This window comes from Schistocerca gregaria, chromosome 8 (assembly GCF_023897955.1).
Source record: "Schistocerca gregaria isolate iqSchGreg1 chromosome 8, iqSchGreg1.2, whole genome shotgun sequence".
In the NCBI taxonomy this organism is placed as follows: domain Eukaryota; kingdom Metazoa; phylum Arthropoda; class Insecta; order Orthoptera; family Acrididae; genus Schistocerca; species Schistocerca gregaria.
This window is the reverse complement of record NC_064927.1, coordinates 198,756,819-198,775,666: the sequence shown is the minus strand read 5'-3', so window position 1 is coordinate 198,775,666 and position 18,848 is coordinate 198,756,819. Positions and strand designations below refer to the sequence as shown.

Here is an 18,848-nt window from a genome sequence, read left to right as displayed (position 1 = left end):
CGACGGAATCTTCTCACGAAATTCCAATCACGAACTTTCTCCTCGGAATGCGAAAATATTTTGTTGAAACCGACCCACGTAGGTAGGAACAATCACCACGATAAAATAAGGGAAATCAGAGCTCGTACTGAAAGATATAGTTCATTCTTCCCGCGCGCTATACGAGATTGGAATATTAGAGAATTGCGAAGATGGTTCGATGAACCCCCTGCCAGGCACTTGAATGTGATTTGCAGAGTATCCATGTAGATGTAGATGTAGATGAAATTCGAATGTATACTTGACGAAAGAAATTTCCGACTTTTGCTGCGTTGGAGCATTGAAACAACACATTGACGACTGATGAAAGTTTGTGCTGGATTCGAAACTGGAGTTCCCGTTTTACGGCAATGGTCTGCTTAATCGTTTCGGCTATCCGAGCACAACTCCCATGCAACCCTTACGCCTCACACTACACATTAGAGTACCTTTCCATTATTCCTCTTCGCTCGCAGCACTGCTGTATTCCCGCGACATGGTCGGACATTATTGTGCATGTGCAGTGAAAGATCGATATGCCGTCAGGTGCATATATTATATAGGTAGGTGCGCCTACATAATTCGAATGCAAACAGGTCCGAGTCTTCCAGCTGTTTTTGTTATTCAATCAGAAAGGCGTGCGTGGGCGACCGGGTGAAAACCTGCTCGGAGCGACCTACAAACGCAGTGTGCGCCTAGTAAACGAAAGCAGACCTGTGACCGAGCGGCTGACGTAAGCGCTTCCAGGCGGATGAGAATAGCCTAATGCGTCGTTACGAAACACGCTGCAAGACAAGAACGGCTTCAAAAACCCGTGGACACACGTTTACAATCCTTTGTATATGTTCACAGAATGAAGGATCCTTAGAGCTAGGACGACACTAAAAATTCTATCTCATAAAAATAATCCTTACAGCCTTATGTTGTGCGGAATTGACCACAAGATGTCACGAGAGGTGGACGCGGCAGTATAATAAGAGACTGGGAGTACTGCGTTGCCAGTAGAGAAGCTGTGACGGCGGAATGGGTCCGTCGGGAGAGCTCAGTGACCCCGAACGTCGCCTAGTCATTTGGATATCACCTGAGTAAGAAATTCACCAGGGATATTTCAACCACTTTAAATCCGGCTATTTTGTAACTGCAGTAGTTCATAAATCCTTCATCACTGTATAAGCAAGGTTATATTGGAAAGTTTCCAAACAGTCTTTCTCATCCAGTCTTCCCGCTTAACAAGCGTTCGCTTGCTGCTCTGTTTTTTTCCCAATTTATGTTCGACTCAAGTGGTTAAAAAAATTCGGTTCAGTATTGTTTGGAGGCGACCGACATGAACTACAGTTCAACCCAACTGGCGAAGATGTGTGTGGTAACTGCACTCCTCTTTTAATGTGGACTGCATTGTCGTACTGCGTTTGATAGGGAGCCAACTTCTTAGACGTGGATTCTATTATAATGCGGCTTTGCTGAGTGACGTCTTTCACTATGTGGAGTGTTTCACCACTGTCTCTGGCCTTTAAATTTTGATTAGCAGTGATTTCCTACGGTTCCCTACGTATATCATTGGAGCATGAGTGTCCATTACCACTGTTTCCGCTCTACATGCTCTAATTTGCAAATTCTATTGGAAAGTTGTGGTAAGTTCCTATGGGAAATTCCGATTGCAACGGGATTATAGTGATGTGACTATTTATTGACACATTCACGGATTCAGAAAATATCGTTCTTCTGAAACACAACTAGCTCTTTATGCTCATGAATTAATAAGTGCTATCGACAGGGGATGTCAAATTGATTCCATATTTTCAGATTTCCAGAAGGCATTCGACACTGTTCCTCACAATCGTCTTCTGACCAAACTGCGTGCCCACGGAGTATCGCCTCAGTTGTGCGACTGGATTCGTGATTTCCTGTCAAAAACGCCACAGTTCGTAGTAATAGACGGAAAGCCATTGAGTAAAATAGAAGTAACACCCGGCTTTCCCCAAGGAAATGTTACAGGCCCTCTATCGTTCCTGACCTACATTAACGACATGGGATCCGCATCAGGTGGGATTGACGGATGACATCGAAAAAGTACGCAGAAGGGCAGCTCGTTTTGTATTATCTCGAAATAGGGGAGATAGTGTCACAGACATGACACGTGAATTGGTATTGCAATCATTAAAACAGAGGCTTTTTTCGTTGCGACGAAATTTTAACCACCAGTTTTCTCCTCCGATTGCGAAAACATTCTGTTGGCAACCATCTACAAAGGGACAAATCATCATGACGACAAAATAAGAGAAATCGGGGCTAGCATAGAAAAATTTAAGTGCTCGTTTTTCCAGCGTCCCATTCGAGAGTGTAACGGTAGACAGACAGCTTGAAGGTGGTTCATTTAATCCTCTGCCAGGCACTTTATTGTGAATAGCAGAGTAATCACGTAGATGTAGACGGATACTGGAAACGGGTCGCCTGTTAGGATGAATCGGGATACCCCGTCATAAAGGCGAACGGCTGATGGAAACATATACTGCGTCACCAGCGCAGTCCGTTGGGGGCATTATTATTATGTTATACGAGACACTAGTCTTGGCTTCCGTGGGCGATGCGGAAGCAGTCGAACCTCAATGACCATGCAGACTACGTGAACATTATTACACACCATCTGCATTACTTGTTTCTTGGGGTTTTCCCCGTTGGCTATGGCTTCTTCCAACTGTATAACAGTCGGTGTCACAAGCCCAAAAATGTGCTGTGTTGTTTTTGGAGTATGAAAGAGAACTCAAGCTGACGTCTCGGTCAGCAAATCAGCCTGATCTGAACGCGATCAAACTCGTCTGGGATACAAGCAGACGCCAACTCGGCTACCATAATCCACCAGCCTGTAATTTATGGGCATTTCATGACCCACCAGTAGACATCTGGTGCCACCTATCAACGGAAACATGCCAAAGACTTGCCGAGTGCATGCCACGCAGTGTAAATTCTATAGGAATCAAGAGAGTAAAAACGTATTATGTATGCAAAATCTTTGCATAGTCACCACTTATACTGCTTAAATGAATACTTGGTAGATAATAGCTGCAGGAAAGAAAGAAAACGAGTTTAACGTCCCGTCGTGGTCATTGGAGACACAACATAGGCTCGGTCTGTTTCGGTCAAAGAATTCGCTCAGGTTTATTTAGGAAAACCTGGTAGCAAAAATCGGGATACCCCGTCATCCAGGCGAACGGCTGCTAGAAACATACACTGCGTCACCCACGCAGTCAGCTGGGGCATTATTGTTATGTTACACGAGACACTCGTCTTGGCTTCCACGGGATATGGCGGTAGCAGTCAAACCATCAGTGACGATGCAGACATGTGAATGCGTGTACTGCCGTCTGCTATTGAAGTTCGTTGCCCAACTATTTACTACATATGTTTATATGCACAGACTCTGTTTCCACAAGCTAAAAATTATTATCAGTATATTTCCTGTATCGTTATCTCCTGCTGTTCTATATAGTTCGACTACACACTAGGACGTGGGTTGGTGACGGAACGCTTTGAGAATACTGGTATTTTGATGGATTTATTTTCAAGTTTAATAAACTTTTAAGAAAATGAACACGTGCGAGTAGCTCTCGCGATTTGAGGGTTCCGTGCAAACTTAACTGTGTAAATAGACAGTTCATTCATACCGCAAACGGAGAATCTCGGTGATTTTTGCCTGTGATCGACATTGATATGGCCAAGATATCGGCCCTGGGAGTTAAGAGACTTTCGAGAATGTTTTAAGTTTAAATCTGAAATCGGTTAACAAATGACAAAAGAAACACTTTATTCGTGTGATGTAATTACAAATTAACAATTTTCCAATTTTCTCCTTTACTTGCATAGTGTACCCACTTCTTCGAAATTTAATTACTGTAGGTCAACCGGAAGTACGCTGTAGGTTATGATTAGTGAGTTTCTGAGTATCAAAGTATGCGACAGAAACGGCCGCATCTTTTTGATTGCATTGACTTAGACGCTTGAATGTTTTACACCGCCAAGGACTGCAGACCTCAGTGTACGCCGTAAATTTCAACTCGATACGTCTACCCGTTCCTCAGAAAGATGGTTTCTAACAGCTGGATAGACACACAGACAGACGGACAACAAAGAGATCCCATAAATGCTCTGTTTTTATCGATTCAAGTAGGGAACCCTACAAATGACAAAATTTACACTACTGGTATTTAAATCGCTACACCAGGAAGAAATGCACACGATAAACGGGTATTCAATGGACAAATATATTATACTTGACCTGACATGTGATTACATTTTCACGCAATTTGGGTGCATAGATCCTGAGAAATCAGTACCCAGAATAACGACCTCTAGCTGTAATTAACGGCGTCGATACGCCTGGGCATTGAGTCAAACAGAGCTTGGATGGCGTGTACAGGTACAGCTGCCCATGTACCTTCAACACTATACCACAGTTCATCAAGAGTAGTGACAGGTATTGTGACGAACCAGTTGCTCGGCCACCATTGACCAGACTTTTTCTATTGTTCAGAGATCTGGAGAATTTGCTGGCAAGGGAAGCAGTCGAACATTTTCTATAACCAGATTGGCCCGTAAGGGACCTGCAACATGCGGTCGTGCGTTATCCTGCTGAAATGTAGGGTTTCGCTGGGATCGAATGAAGGGCAGTGCCAAGGGTCGAAACACATCTGAAATGTAACGTCCACTGTTCAAAGTGCCGTCAATGCGAACAAGAGGTGACCGAGACGTGTAACTAAAGGCACTCCATACCATCACGTCGGGTGATACGCCAGTATGGCGATGACGAATACACGCTTCCAATGTGCGTTCACCGCCATGTCGCCAAACACGGATGCGACCATCATGATGCTGTAAACAGAACCCGAATTCATCCTAAAAAATTATGTTTTGCCATTCGTGCACCCAGGTTCGTCGTTGAGTGAACCATCACAGGCGCTCCTGTCTGTGATGCAGCGTCAAGGGTAACCGCAGCCATGGTCTTCGAGTTGATAATCCATGCTGCTGCAAACGTCGTCGAACTGTTCGTGCAGATGGTTGTTGTCTTGCGAACGTGTCCATCTGTTGACTTGCGAACGTGTCCATCTGTTGACTCAGGGATCGAGACGTGGCTGCACGATCCATTACAGCCATGCGGATAAGATGCCTGTCATCTCGATACGATAGTGATACGAGGCCGTAGGGATCCAGCACGGCGTTCCGCATTACCCTCCTGAACCCACCGATTCCATATTCTGCTAACAGTCATTGGATCTCGACCAACGCGAGCAGCAGTGTCGTGATACGATAAACCGCAATCGCGATAGACTACAATCCGACCTTTATAAAAGTCGAAAACGTGATGGTACGCATTTCTCTTCCTTACACGGGGCAGCACAACAACGTTTCTCCAGACAACGCCCATCAACTGCTGTTTGTGTATGGTAAATCGGTTGTGAATGCTCTGAAAAGTTAATCATTTGCATATCACAACATCGTCTTCCTGTCGGTTAAATTTCGCGTCTGTAGCACGCCATCTTCGTGGTGTAGCAGTTTTAATGGCCAGTAGTGTAGTTCGACTACACACTAGGTGGTTTGTTGGTGACGGAACGCTTGGGGGAATACTCGTATTTTGATGGATTTATTTTCAAGTTTAATAAAGTTTTAAGAAAATCGGCAATTGCGAGTAGGTCTCGCGTTCTGAGGGTTCCGTGCAAACTTAACTGTGTAAACAGACAGTTCATCCATACCGGAATCGGAGAACCTCGGTGATTTTTGCTTGTTATCGACATTGATACTTGTAAGGTATCGGTCCCGGGAGTTCCGAGACTTTCGAGAATGTTTTAATTTTGAATCTGAAATCGGATAACCAATGGAAAAAAGACCCTTTTCCGTGTGATATAATTACAAATTAACAATTTTCCGATTTTTTTCTTTACGTGAATTGTTTACCCACTTCTTTCAAATTTAATTATTGTAGGTCAACCGGAAGTACGCTGCAGGTTCTGACGAGTGAATGTGCGCCGTAAATTTCAACTCGATACGTCTACCCGTTCTGAGAAAAATGGCTTCTAACAGTTGGATAGACAGACAGACAGATGGAGAACAAAGAGATCCCATAAATGTTGTGTTTTTATCGATTGGAGTATAAAACCCAAAAATGAAAAAAACTTATTCAGTGACTGCTTCAATTTTAAGTTATAACTAATACCACAGAAATCATCATGTAGTTTAAAAAAATTCATTAGTAGCTTAAGGAGGTCGAAAAAAACTGACACGTTATTAATAGCTTTCCCCGCGTCACTTATTCACTTCCCGCAGAACACCAACGTTCCACAGAACACATTTTGGGAAACACTGGACTAGGACGTTATCGAATACACCAAACTGTAGTCACGTCTTATCATTAACAAAAAATGATTTAAATTACTTCATTACAAACACAGTCAGTACGTATAACTTATTGTGGGTGTATTACCATCAAAAGCAATGTTTAAAGAACAACGAAGTTCTCAACACGCGCGATTGACAGGCATCACAATCGACACCTGATTGCGTTATTGATTAAAGGCAACGGATTCCATCACAAACTGGAATGCACCAATAAAATCATCGCAATACTAATAACTGTTACAAAATGTCGTTACTTACCATGAGCCGTCACCGTCCGTTTACAACGACAGGAACGACAAAGATTCGTAGAGATGTTGTGGTTTCTGACGCCGTAAAGAGTGATCTCCGGCGATATTTTCTGCCTAATGTTTCATCTTCTATAACCTTAGACATCGACAAAGGCGATGGAAATAACTGTTCAAATTCTTTGCCATACAGCTTCGGAAAAGAAATGACCACTATCAACACTGCGCTAAATGGCGACATCTGAACTGTTTGTTCGTATCCGCGGCAACGGCTGTCGTGTCAGGCAGTGACGTCATCATAACATTGTCAGAGTCCGGTTTAAGGTACGTCCACCGGGATCTCTTTTCGTCGCCCACTGCGGCCATGTGGGAGCAAGAGTGAACTCGCTAAGTTGACTGAAGGCAAGCAATGAACGCTCACGTTTGCCCACTATCCTTGCATTCACCATGACAACGATCAGCGTGAGTGTTTGGTTTTCCGTTATGGGCACAGGCTCCCACGATACTGTTAGCTACATAATCGGGAACAGAGTAAATCTGCTTCAAACGTCAGGAGAACAGCTTTTATGCAACATTTGTAAGGGGTGCGGCACTGGCGCAGTTCGCCAAACATGAGCTTACGAGACAAAAATATTAGTCAGCCATAGTAATGTTATCCCCCCATGAACCATGGACCTTGCCGTTGGTGGGGAGGCTTGCGTGCCTCAGCGATACAGATAGCCGTACCGTAGGTGCAACCACAACGGAGGGGTATCTGTTGAGAGGCCAGACAAACGTGTGGTTCCTGAAGAGGGGCAGCAGCCTTTTCAGTAGTTGCAGGGGCAACAGTCTGGATGATTGACTGATCTGCCCTTGCAACATTAACCAAAATGGCCTTGCTGTGCTGGTACTGCGAACGGCTGAAAGCAAGGGGAAACTACGGCCGTATTTTTTCCCGAGGACATGCAGCTTTACTGTATGATTAAATGATGATGGCGTCCTCTTGGGTAAAATATTCCGGAGGTAAAATAGTCCCCCATTCGGATCTCCGGGCGGGGACTACTCAGGAGGACGTCGTTATCAGGAGAAAGAAAACTGGCGTTCTACGGATCGGAGCGTGGAATGTCAGATCCCTTAATCGGGCAGGTAGGTTAGAAAATTTAAAAAGGGAAATGGATAGGTTAAAGTTAGATATACTGAGAATTAGTGAAGTTCGGTGGCAGGAGGAACACGACTTTTGGTCAGGTGAATACAGGGTTATAAATACAAAATCAAATACGGGAAATGCAGGAGTAGGTTCAATAATGAATAAAAAAATAGGAGTGCGGGTAAGCTACTACAAACATCATAGTGAACGCATTATTGTGGCCAAGATAGACACAAAGCCCATGCCTACTACAGTAGTACAAGTTTATATGCCAACTAGCTTTGCAGATGATGAAGAAATTGATGATGAGATAAAAGACATTATTCAGGTAGTGAAGGGAGACGAAAATTTAATAGTCATGGGTGACTGGAATTCGTCAGTAGGAAAAGGGAGAGAAGGAAACATAGTGGGTGATTATGGATTGGGGCTAAGAAATGAAAGAGGAAGCCGTCTGGTAGAATTTTGCACAGAGCATAACTTAATCATAGGTAACACTTGGTTCAAGAATCATAAAAGATGGTTGTATACAAGGAAGAATCCTGGGGATACTAAAAGGTATCAAATGGATTATTAATGGTAAGGCACAGATTTAGGAATCAGGTTTTAAATTGTAGGACATTTCCAGGGGCAGATGTGGACTCTGACCACAATCTATTGGTTATGACCTGTAGGTTAAAACTGAAGAAACTGCAAAAAGGTGGGAATTTAAGGACATGGGATCTGGATAAGCTGAAAGAACCAGAGGTTGTATAGAGTTTCAAGGAGAGCATAAGGGAACAATTGACAGGAATGGGGGAAAGAAACACAGTAGAAGAAGAATGGGTGGCTCTGAGGGATGAAGTGAAGGCAGCAGAGGATAAAGTAGGTAAAAAGACGATGGCTGCTAGAAATCCTTGGGTAACAGAAGAAATATTGAATTTAATTGATGAAAGGAGAAAATATAAAAATGCAGTAAATGAAGCAGGCAAAAAGGAATACAAACGTCTCAAAAATGAGATCAACAGGAAGTGCAAAATGGATAAGCAGGGATGACTAGAGGACAAATGTAAGGATGTAGAAGCTTATCTCACTAGGGGTAAGATAGATACTGCCTACAGGAAAATTAAAGAGACCTTTGGAGAGAAGAGAACCACGTGTATGAATATCAAGAGCTCAGATGGCAACCCAGTTCTAAGCAAAGAAAGGAAGGCAGAAAGGTGGAAAGAGTATATAGAAGGTTTATACAAGGGCGATGTACTTGCGGACAATATTATGGAAATGGAAGAGGATGTAGATGAAGACGAAATGGGAGATAAGATATTGCGTGAAGAGTTTGACAGAGCACTGAAAGACCTGAGTCGAAACAAGGCCCCCGGAGTAGACAACATTCCATTAGAACTACTGACGGCCTTGGGAGAGCCAGTCATGACAAAACTCTACCAGCTGGTGAGCAAGATGTATGAGACAGGCGAAATACCCTCAGACTTCAAGAAGAATATAATAATTCCAATCCCAAAGAAAGCGGGTGTTGACAGATGTGAAAATTACCGAACTATCAGTTTAATAAGTCACAGCTGCAAAATCCTAACACGAATTCTTTACAGACGAATGGAAAAACTGGTACATGCTGACCTCGGGGAGGATCAGTTTGGATTCCGTAGAAATGTTGGAACACGTGAGGCAATACTGACCTTACGACTTATCTTAGAAGAAAGATTAAGAAAAGGCAAACCTAAGTTTCTAGCATTTATAGACTTAGAAAAAGCTTTTGACAATGTTGAATGGAATACTCTCTTTCAAATTCTAAAGGTGGCAGGGGTAAAATACAGGGAGCGAAAGGCTATTTACAATTTGTACAGAAACCAGATGGCAGTCATAAGAGTCGAGGGGCATGAAAGGGAAGCAGTGGTTGGGAAAGGAGTGAGACAGGGTTGTAGCCTCTCCCCGATGTTATTCAATCTGTATATTGAGCAAGCAGTAAAGGAAACAAAAGAAAAATTTGGAGTAGGTATTAAAATTCATGGAGAAGAAGTAAAAACTTTGAGGTTCGCCGATGACATTGTAATTCTGTCAGAGACGGCAAAGGACTTGGAAGAGCAGTTGAACGGAATGGACAGTGTCTTGAAAGGAGGATATAAGATGAACATCAACAAAAGCAAAACGAGGATAATGGAATGCAGTCAAATTAAATCCGGTGATGCTGAGGGAATTAGATTAGGAAATGAGACACTTAAAGTAGTAAAGGAGTTTTGCTATTTAGGAAGTAAAATAACTGATGATGGTCGAAGTAGAGAGGATATAAAATGTAGACTGGCAATGGCAAGGAAAGCGTTTCTGAAGAAGAGAAAGTTGTTAACATCGAATATAGATTTATGTATCAGGAAGTCGTTTCTGAAAGTATTTGTTTGGAGTGTAGCCATGTATGGAAGTGAAACATGGACGATAACTAGTTTGGACAAGAAGAGAATATAAGCTTTCGAAATGTGGTGCTACAGAAGAATGCTGAAGTTAAGTGGATAGATAACGTAACTAATGAGGAGGTATTGAATAGGATTGGGGAGAAGAGAAGTTTGTGGCACAACTTGACTAGAAGAAGGGATCGGTTGGTAGGACATGTTTTGAGGCATCAAGGGATCACAAATTTAGCATTGGAGGGCGGCGTGGAGGGTAAAAATCGTAGAGGGAGACCAATTGATGAATACACTAAACAGATTCAGAAGGATGTAGGTTGCAGTAGGTACTGGGAGATGAAGAAGCTTGCACTGGATAGAGTAGCATGGAGAGCTGCATCAAACCAGTCTCAGGACTGAAGACAACAACAACAGTAATGTTATCTTCATATACACACGTACAAATGACTAAAATGTTTGCAAAAAAAGGCCGCATCACATTATGACAGCTAGAAAATATTCCAGTCATGAATAATTGAGTTTTAGAATTAATGATCTGAGACTTCGCTCTCCTGAGTCCTCTAATATTTGGGAATACAGTAAGATCCGATTGCACCCGTCCGCTTTGACCACTGACGTCATATTACGCGGAAAGGCGATCGTTAGCCTTAGTTACTAAGAGACCACTTCTTCATTTGTGTGGCCATATTTTCTGTAGTTGCTTTACAATTCCTCAGGGTGTCATTGTTCTGTCGTTAAAACTACAACAAAACGCGTGTTTTTTTCACCAGACGCGTTTTGCTTTATTCAGCTAAACAATCATCAGAGGTATGTAATTAATTTGATTTATTTTTAAGATCGAGAAATAGATCTTTAACAATTTGTTGGTTTTTTCTGCTTGGTTAATCGCCTAAATCAGGAAATGCCGTCTGCCATCTACTGATAGCGGTAGTCTAATTTAGTACCAGGACAATTACATTCTTCAAGCTGGCGACGACAAGTCAGATCATCGTTCATAAAAGTAAAGGACAAGTAAAGTATTTCAGTCGGCGAAGACAATGAAATCAACGGTGGGAGTGAAAGGGTTTGTGAACGGACAAATTTTAAAAAAATGTTAATGAAAATAAGGCCATTCCACAGCAACCAATACATCGAAAAATAGGATACGCGAGTACATCTGGAATAAACAGAACGTAAATATACACAATGTACAAAACTGAAAACGAATAATCAGCTTGGCTTATATAGCTGAAACGAAGATAGTGACACTAGACATATCCCTCACAATAAGAAGCAAGATGTCAAGAAATTACATACACAAAAATCACATAACTGGAATATAATTCTTCCCTTGGGATACTTAGTTCAAAGAAGACAACGATAGCGAAAACAGAAAACGGAACCGAGAGAAACAACATCGAAATATTCGTCAGGTCTATATAAATGAAACACATGCATCGATAGAAAAAACATAGCCCTGCATATGAAAATAACGAAATACAAAGTCGAAAATAAATTTCCCATCGAGAAACAAAATTGAAATCGCGATGCAAACAAAAATTAACACGTCAATAATCATAAAATAAATAAAAAAATATTTGCCAAAAACTCAGTCCACCTTAAGTAAATCATTGCTACCAACCACGTCACCCAAAAGAACAACCAGTAACAACACGACATGTAACTGGACAATCGATGTCCGCGCGTGGTACCGCTGTAATGGTAGACGCCGGAGCCAGCGTCTTGCTGTAGCAGTAACCTCCCCACTTCCGCGTACCGCTTCCCGCGGAATGCATCCTCCATTGAGCGAAACACATAGAAGTCCGAAGGTGCGAAATCCGGATGGGTGGCTGAGGGAGAACCGTCCAATCAAGTTTTGTGAGCTTCTCTCGGCTGCACAGGGTTGTTCAGGCCTTGCGTTGTCACGGAGAAGTTCCATTGCATTTTTGTGGCAACGAACACGTTAATGTCGAATCTTGAATTTCCTGAGGGGTGCACAACACACTTCCGAGTTAATCTTTGCACCATGAGGGAGGGCAACAAACAGAACAATCCCTTCCGAGTCCCTGAAGATCGTCCCCTTGACGTTACTTGCTTTGGGGGAGATTGAACATTTACTTCCGAGGAGAGGTGGTGAGGCGCTTTCACGGATTGCCGTTTTGTTTCCAGTTCGAAGTGACGAGCGCATATTCCATCACCTGTGACGATGTTCGACAGAAAAATTGTCACGATCAGCCTCGTAACGCGCAAGCGACTTCGCACAGACGGTCCTTCGTTGCTTTCTATGGTCTTCTGTTAGGTGGCGAGGAAGCCAGCGGTCACACAGCTTTGAGTACCTCAACTCATGGACGAGTGCATCAGTACTAACAACAGAGATGTCCAGTTATGCAGCGAGGTGTTTGGTTGTGATCCGTCGATCAAATCGAATGAGAGTGTCCGCACGTTCTGTCTTTGAAGGAGTCACAGCTGTCTGCCGACGGCTGGTACGCGGGAGATCGGGCAGATTCGCGCGACCTTTTTCCGTTAATGAGAGGCGCCTCGACCAACAACTCTTCTTACTGCCAAACATCTGTAGACATTCTTCAAGCGGCTATAAATATCTACAACGTTCTGATTTTTCGCCAAAAGAAACTCAATGACAGATCTCTGCTTGGAACTCACCTTCGTTACAGATGCCATTTGGAAGGCTACGCATAGCGCCGCCTCCTATTGTAGTTTTCTGGAATTATAGGGACTGAAACGGGAAAACTCCATGATGTCACCCTATTAATTCCGCATTTTTTGAGCGAAAATTGGCCGAGAAAAAATGTGTTGCCTTAATTATTGAACGGTCCTTGTAGTTTCCAAGAGAAGAATGGGAAGGGAGCTGTATCCAGTTTCCATTTGGCGTGGGGTATGTCGTAAAAGGGACAGGCCGCTGCGGTCGAGCGATTCTAGGCGCTTCAGTCGGGAACAGCGCTCCTGCTACGGTTGCAGGTTCGAATCCTGCCTCGGGAATGGATATGTGTCATGTCCTTAGGTTAGTTAGGTTTAAGTAGTTCTAAGTTCTAGGGGACTGATGACCTCAGATGTTAAGTCCCATAGTGCTCAGAGCCATTTGAACCATTTTTGAGCAGTGTGTGGTGATAATCATAGAAGTCTGAGAGGGGGCGGATGAGGAGGGGTTGTGGGTACCCTAGTTTGTTCAAACTTGCTGACGCATTGAACTATTGGGACTCAGTTATCAGCATTTAAAATCAACATTTTATTTTGTCGTAAACGGCCATTGCTAACAGTGGTACATGCACGTCTTCTTTGGGCCACCGAACAGAAACGGGACAGTATCTGACTGGAGACGTGTAGTGTGGTCCAACGAGTCGCGGTTTCGCCTCTTTTCAGCTGATGTGAGGCGAAGGCTGCGCCGACTGTGCAATGACGCGTTTGACTGGCAGTGTATGTATGGTGTAGTTCAGACCGGAGGTACCTCTTTGACATTTTCGGGGTGTTTTCCCTCTCACGACTTGAATCATGATATGAAAGTCTGTAATTTCTCCGAAACCTGGGAAAATCACTCGTGGTTACTACACTATTCAGTCACTTTTATGTGAACACCTCCCAAGAAAGAACCTGAATAACCAACTTCTGCAGCGCGGACCGCTGCGAGATGTGCAGGAATAGTGTCAGTGAGGTTCTGGAAGGTACCGACAGATATGTAGAGCCATCCCGATTCCAGCACAGTGGCAAGCTGCGTTAGATTTCTCGTTTGAGGATCCATGGCGCGAACAGCCCGATCGGATGGTCCGAAAGATTCACAACTGAGCTTATTAAATACGGGAATTCTGGCTGCCAAAGGAGTACGATAAACTCATCTTGCTACTCTTAGTGCCTTCCACGTATACTGCGAGTTGTTTGACATGTTGCATTGTCCTGCTGGTAGATGCCATCGTGCTGCGGGGAAAACAAACTGCATGTAGGGATGGACATGGTCCCCAAGAATAGATGGACACGTTTGATGATCGATTTGGCCTTCCAGAATGTCACAATCGGCCAGTGAATGCCATGAAAACATTGCAGAGGGCACAGTTCTCCCTCCTCGATAGCTTACAGATGTTTCAGGCCCGATGGAGCACAAAACGTGATCCATGAGAAAAGGCCAGTCAGTGGACGTCAAGATACAGTATCGGCCTGCAAATTCTAGCCTTTGTGGCCGATGAACAGCAGTCAGTGGTGGTGCATGAACCAGGCGCCTGCTACGGTGGCCCATATTCAGCAACGTTCGCTCATCGATCGTGGAGGAGACATTGTTGGTAGCCCATTGATTCGTCTGGGCGGTCAGCTGCTTAACAGTTGTACATCTATTCGGCCTTACGCATCTCTGCAGCCATCGTTCACCCCTGCCATCTATAGCCCGTGTTTCTGACTCGTCTAAAAAGGATGTTATTAATTCAACATGCACAGTGACCATGTGTTGCCCTTTCTCCTACTTCTTAATGATGAATTTGCAGTAGACATTCCTGTCTTACAAGATGACAACAGTCAACCGTGTCCTCAAACGGCTGCATGCATGTGTAACTATTCTAATGAGCACTCAAATACCCTATGGCTCCTCGAGGCCCGTTAGATTAGCCGATCCCAACCCCATAGAAAAGTCTGATTTTTTTAAAAACATCAGGTGAGATGTAGCAACATGCACGGTATTAGCTTGTCGTTCCTTAGAGAGTGATTAACTACTTGTCTGGAGTGCTCAAATTCAGGTACGATATAGAGTACTCACTCACCAGGGACGGCAGCGCAGGCGGCAGATGGGTCGCGGGGCCTGCAACAGAAGGAGCCGGCGTCACAAAAGAACAGAACAGGTAGGCACTAGAAGACGACGTCACAACAGAACAGGCAGTTAAGGCCGGCGTGAGCCCAGACGGGACCAATCCAGTCCTCTCATCCGCCCACCATCAGCCACACCACCGTGGGTCGGCAGCCAACTTCTAACAACATGTTACAACACTACGTTCTCAAAAATGACGCACTGCGACGGCCAAGAGCTGGTAATAAATAATTCTTTATTAAGAACCAGTTTATACTGATTCCTCCTAATACAGTGTGGGACCCCCTTATTCCCGCTGTAGTGCAGCAACACGGCGTGGCATGGACTCCTGGAGATATACTGAGCCATGCCGCCTCTACAGCCATCCATAACTGCGAAAGTACTGCCGGTGCAGGGATTTTGTGCACGAACTGCCCATTCGATTATGATCCATAAACGTTTGATGGGATTCATGTCGGGTGATCTGGGAGACCAAATCATTCTAGTGAATTGCCCCGAATGTTCTTCAGACCAATTGCAAACACTGTGGCCCAGGGGTTCCATAAATGGTTCAAATGGCTCTGAGCACTATGGGACTTAACATCTGAGGTCTTCAGTCCCCTAGACTTAGAACTACTTAAACGTAACTAACCTAAGAACATCACATACATCCCTGCCCGAGCCAGGATTCGAACCTGCGACCGTAGCAGCAGACTGAAGCGCCTAGAACCGCTCGGCCACAACGGCCGACACTATGTTTACTGAGACTTTTTTGCTTCTAATATCGTGTACTTTCAACTGTATGCGTTTACGCCATTAATTATGATACACCCTGTATTTCGGTACGACGTACCTTGCAGAGTAAAATGACAACCTTCAGGTTGCTTTGTGAATATCCCCTCCAACTCACTTTAGACGGAGCCGGCCGAAATGGCTGTGCGGTTCTTGGCGCTGCAGTCTGGAACCCCGAGACCGCTACGGTCGCAGGTTCGAATCCTGCCTCGGGCACGGATGTGTGTGATGTCCTTAGGTTAGTTAGGTTTAACTAGTTCTAAGTTCTAGGGGACTAATGACCTCAGAAGTTGAGTCCCATAGTGCTTAGAGCCATTTTTTGAACTTTAGGCGGATTAGGGAAACCCAACTTATCAGATCAAGCCAACAGAACAGAGCTGACCGTCTAGCTTATGAAGCTCGTGGAAACTCCATGTAACACGGAACCTTGCGTCAGTAACAACCACACCTTGACCCTGCAATACGACTGTCTATCATCTCAGTCTCAAAAGGCTATAAAATCACTGCCTAAATTAACATCCTACTCTGATAAATGTCCCGATGAAACGTCGTCTCGACAGCCTCGTAAATACGTTGTAAAATTAATGTTACTGTCCCTCCCATGTTCTTCACCTGTCAGTTCTTTTTTTGTCCTTTCAGAATTGCAGAAGTACGTCAGCAAAGAACCGCCTCGAGGTTACCACCAAAACGACTACGATTTCATCTAACGATCATCTCTTACTAATGGGACACTTGGGCGAACGGGACTGGATCCAATCAGATCATAAGTGAAAGCCCACTCCGTTTGCTTTTGAGGCATTCCGCTCTCAGCGTTCGCACCTGCGGCCTTGGAAAACAGTTTCACGAGACCCGCTGGCGGCGCGTGAGCTCATTAGAGGTGGCGAAAGTGCAGAACCCTCACGCAGTACGGCATGAATATTCAGGAGCGCTTAGGCGAGGTAATGCGAGGTTACCGCCGGACCCGCTGTCTGGCGAGGCCGTCTAACTACCGCAGGCCGCTTATCGGCGCACCACCGCTTCAGCCACTTCCTCCGCTCTCTCTTGCACGATCAACATTATCGAAATCTTCTCGATGACGACGACTGCCTGATTTTGATTCTGCAAAAAGGAACCCAGCAACTCACTTGCAGAAACATTCCGGAGAATGAGACTGGGGGACATAGGCTCCCAACTTCCCTCCCCTTACTGCCACAGTCCATAACGCAAGATCGACACGGAATTTTAGGGTGTACGAATTCGTCAGAGATAACCGCGTAGACCAGACATGGCCAGCCTTTGGTAACGAAGTGCCCTGATTCACATACTGTGCGGCATTATTAGTGAAATACACTCCTGGAAATTGAAATAAGAACACCGTGAATTCATTGTCCCAGGAAGGGGAAACTTTATTGACACATTCCTGGGGTCAGATACATCACATGATCACACTGACAGAACCACAGGCACATAGACACAGGCAACAGAGCATGCACAATGTCGGCACTAGTACAGTGTATATCCACCTTTCGCAGCAATGCAGGCTGCTATTCTCCCATGGAGACGATCGTAGAGATGCTGGATGTAGTCCTGTGGAACGGCTTGCCATGCCATTTCCACCTGGCGCCTCAGTTGGACCAGCGTTCGTGCTGGACGTGCAGACCGCATGAGACGACTCTTCATCCAGTCCCAAACATGCTCAATGGGGGACAGATCCGGAGATCTTGCTGGCCAGGGTAGTTGACTTACACCTTGTAGAGCACGTTGGGTGGCACGGGATACATGCGGACGTGCATTGTCCTGTTGGAACATCAAGTTCCCTTGCCGGTCTAGGAATGGTAGAACGATGGGTTCGATGACGGTTTGGATGTACCGTGCACTATTCAGTGTCCCCTCGACGATCACCAGAGGTGTACGGCCAGTGTAGGAGATCGCTCCCCACACCATGATGCCGGGTGTTGGCCCTGTGTGCCTCAGTCGTATGCAGTCCTGATTGTGGCGCTCACCTGCACGGCGCCAAACACGCATACGACCATCATTGGCACCAAGGCAGAAGCGACTCTCATCGCTGAATACGACACGTCTCCATTCGTCTCTCCATTCACGCCTGTCGCGACACCACTGGAGGCGGGCTGCACGATGTTGGGGCGTGAGCGGAAGACGGCCTAACGGTGTGCGGGACCGTAGCCCAGCTTCATGGAGACGGTTGCGAATGGTCCTCGCCGATACCCCAGGAGCAACAGTGTCCCTAATTTGCTGGGAAGTGGCGGTACGGTCTCCTACGGCACTGCGTAGGATCCTACGGTCTTGGCGTGCATCCGTGCGTCGCTGCGGTCCGGTCCCAGGTCGACGGGCACGTGCCGCTCCGCCGACCACTGGCGACAACATCGATGTACTGCGGAGACCTCACGCCCCACGTGTTTAGTAATTCGGCGGTACGTCAACCCGGCCTCCCGCATGCCCACTATACGCCCTCGCTCAAAGTCCGTCAACTGCACATACGGTTGACGTCCACGCTGTCGCGGCATGCTACCAGTGTTAAAGACTGCGATGGAGCTCCGTATGCCACGGCAAACTGGCTGACACTGACGGCGGCGGTGCACAAATGCTGCGCAGCTAGCGCCATTCGACGGCCATCACCGCAGTTCCTGGTGTGTCCGCTATGCCGTGCGTGTGATCATTGCTTGTACAGCCCTCTCGCAGTGTCCGGAGCAAGTATGGTGGGTCTGACACACCGGTGTCAATGTGTTCTTTTTTCCATTTCCAGGAGTGTATATTCGCAGTTTCGAGTATGGGCAATTATCAGCTATATTATGGAATGACGACAATGAAAATCTGCGCCGGGGCGAGACTTGAAACCGAATTTCCCGCTAATTGCGAGCGGTCCTTTACCCTTAGGCTATCCGAGCACGTGTCACGGCCAGCCCCAACTTCCAGGTGTTGTCAATCATATGTCTATTCTAGTACATCCATTATGTACGCTATGTGATCAAAAGTATCCGTACAGCCCCAAAAACATACGCTTTTCATATTACGTACATTGTGCTGCCACCTGCTGACGGGTACTCGATATCAGCGACCTCAGTAGTCATTAGACCGCGTGAGAGAGCAGAATGGGGCGCTCCGCGGAACTCACGACTTCGAACGTGGTCAGG

The 18,848-nt window shown here is 45.3% G+C and overlaps 1 protein-coding gene across 2 annotated transcripts in view; it reads right to left on the bottom strand.

Moving 5' to 3' along the window:
• The window catches only part of LOC126283953 (high affinity copper uptake protein 1-like), a 1,096,589-nt gene that overhangs the window by 58,778 nt on the left and 1,018,963 nt on the right, over window positions 1-18,848 (bottom strand). The window contains exon 3 of one of the 2 annotated variants that reach the window (XR_007551384.1): window positions 14,899-14,940. The gene's annotated coding sequence lies outside the window, so the exon portion shown is untranslated. The remainder of the gene's footprint in view (window positions 1-14,898; window positions 14,941-18,848) is intronic. The other variant, XR_007551383.1, reaches the window with a different exon arrangement.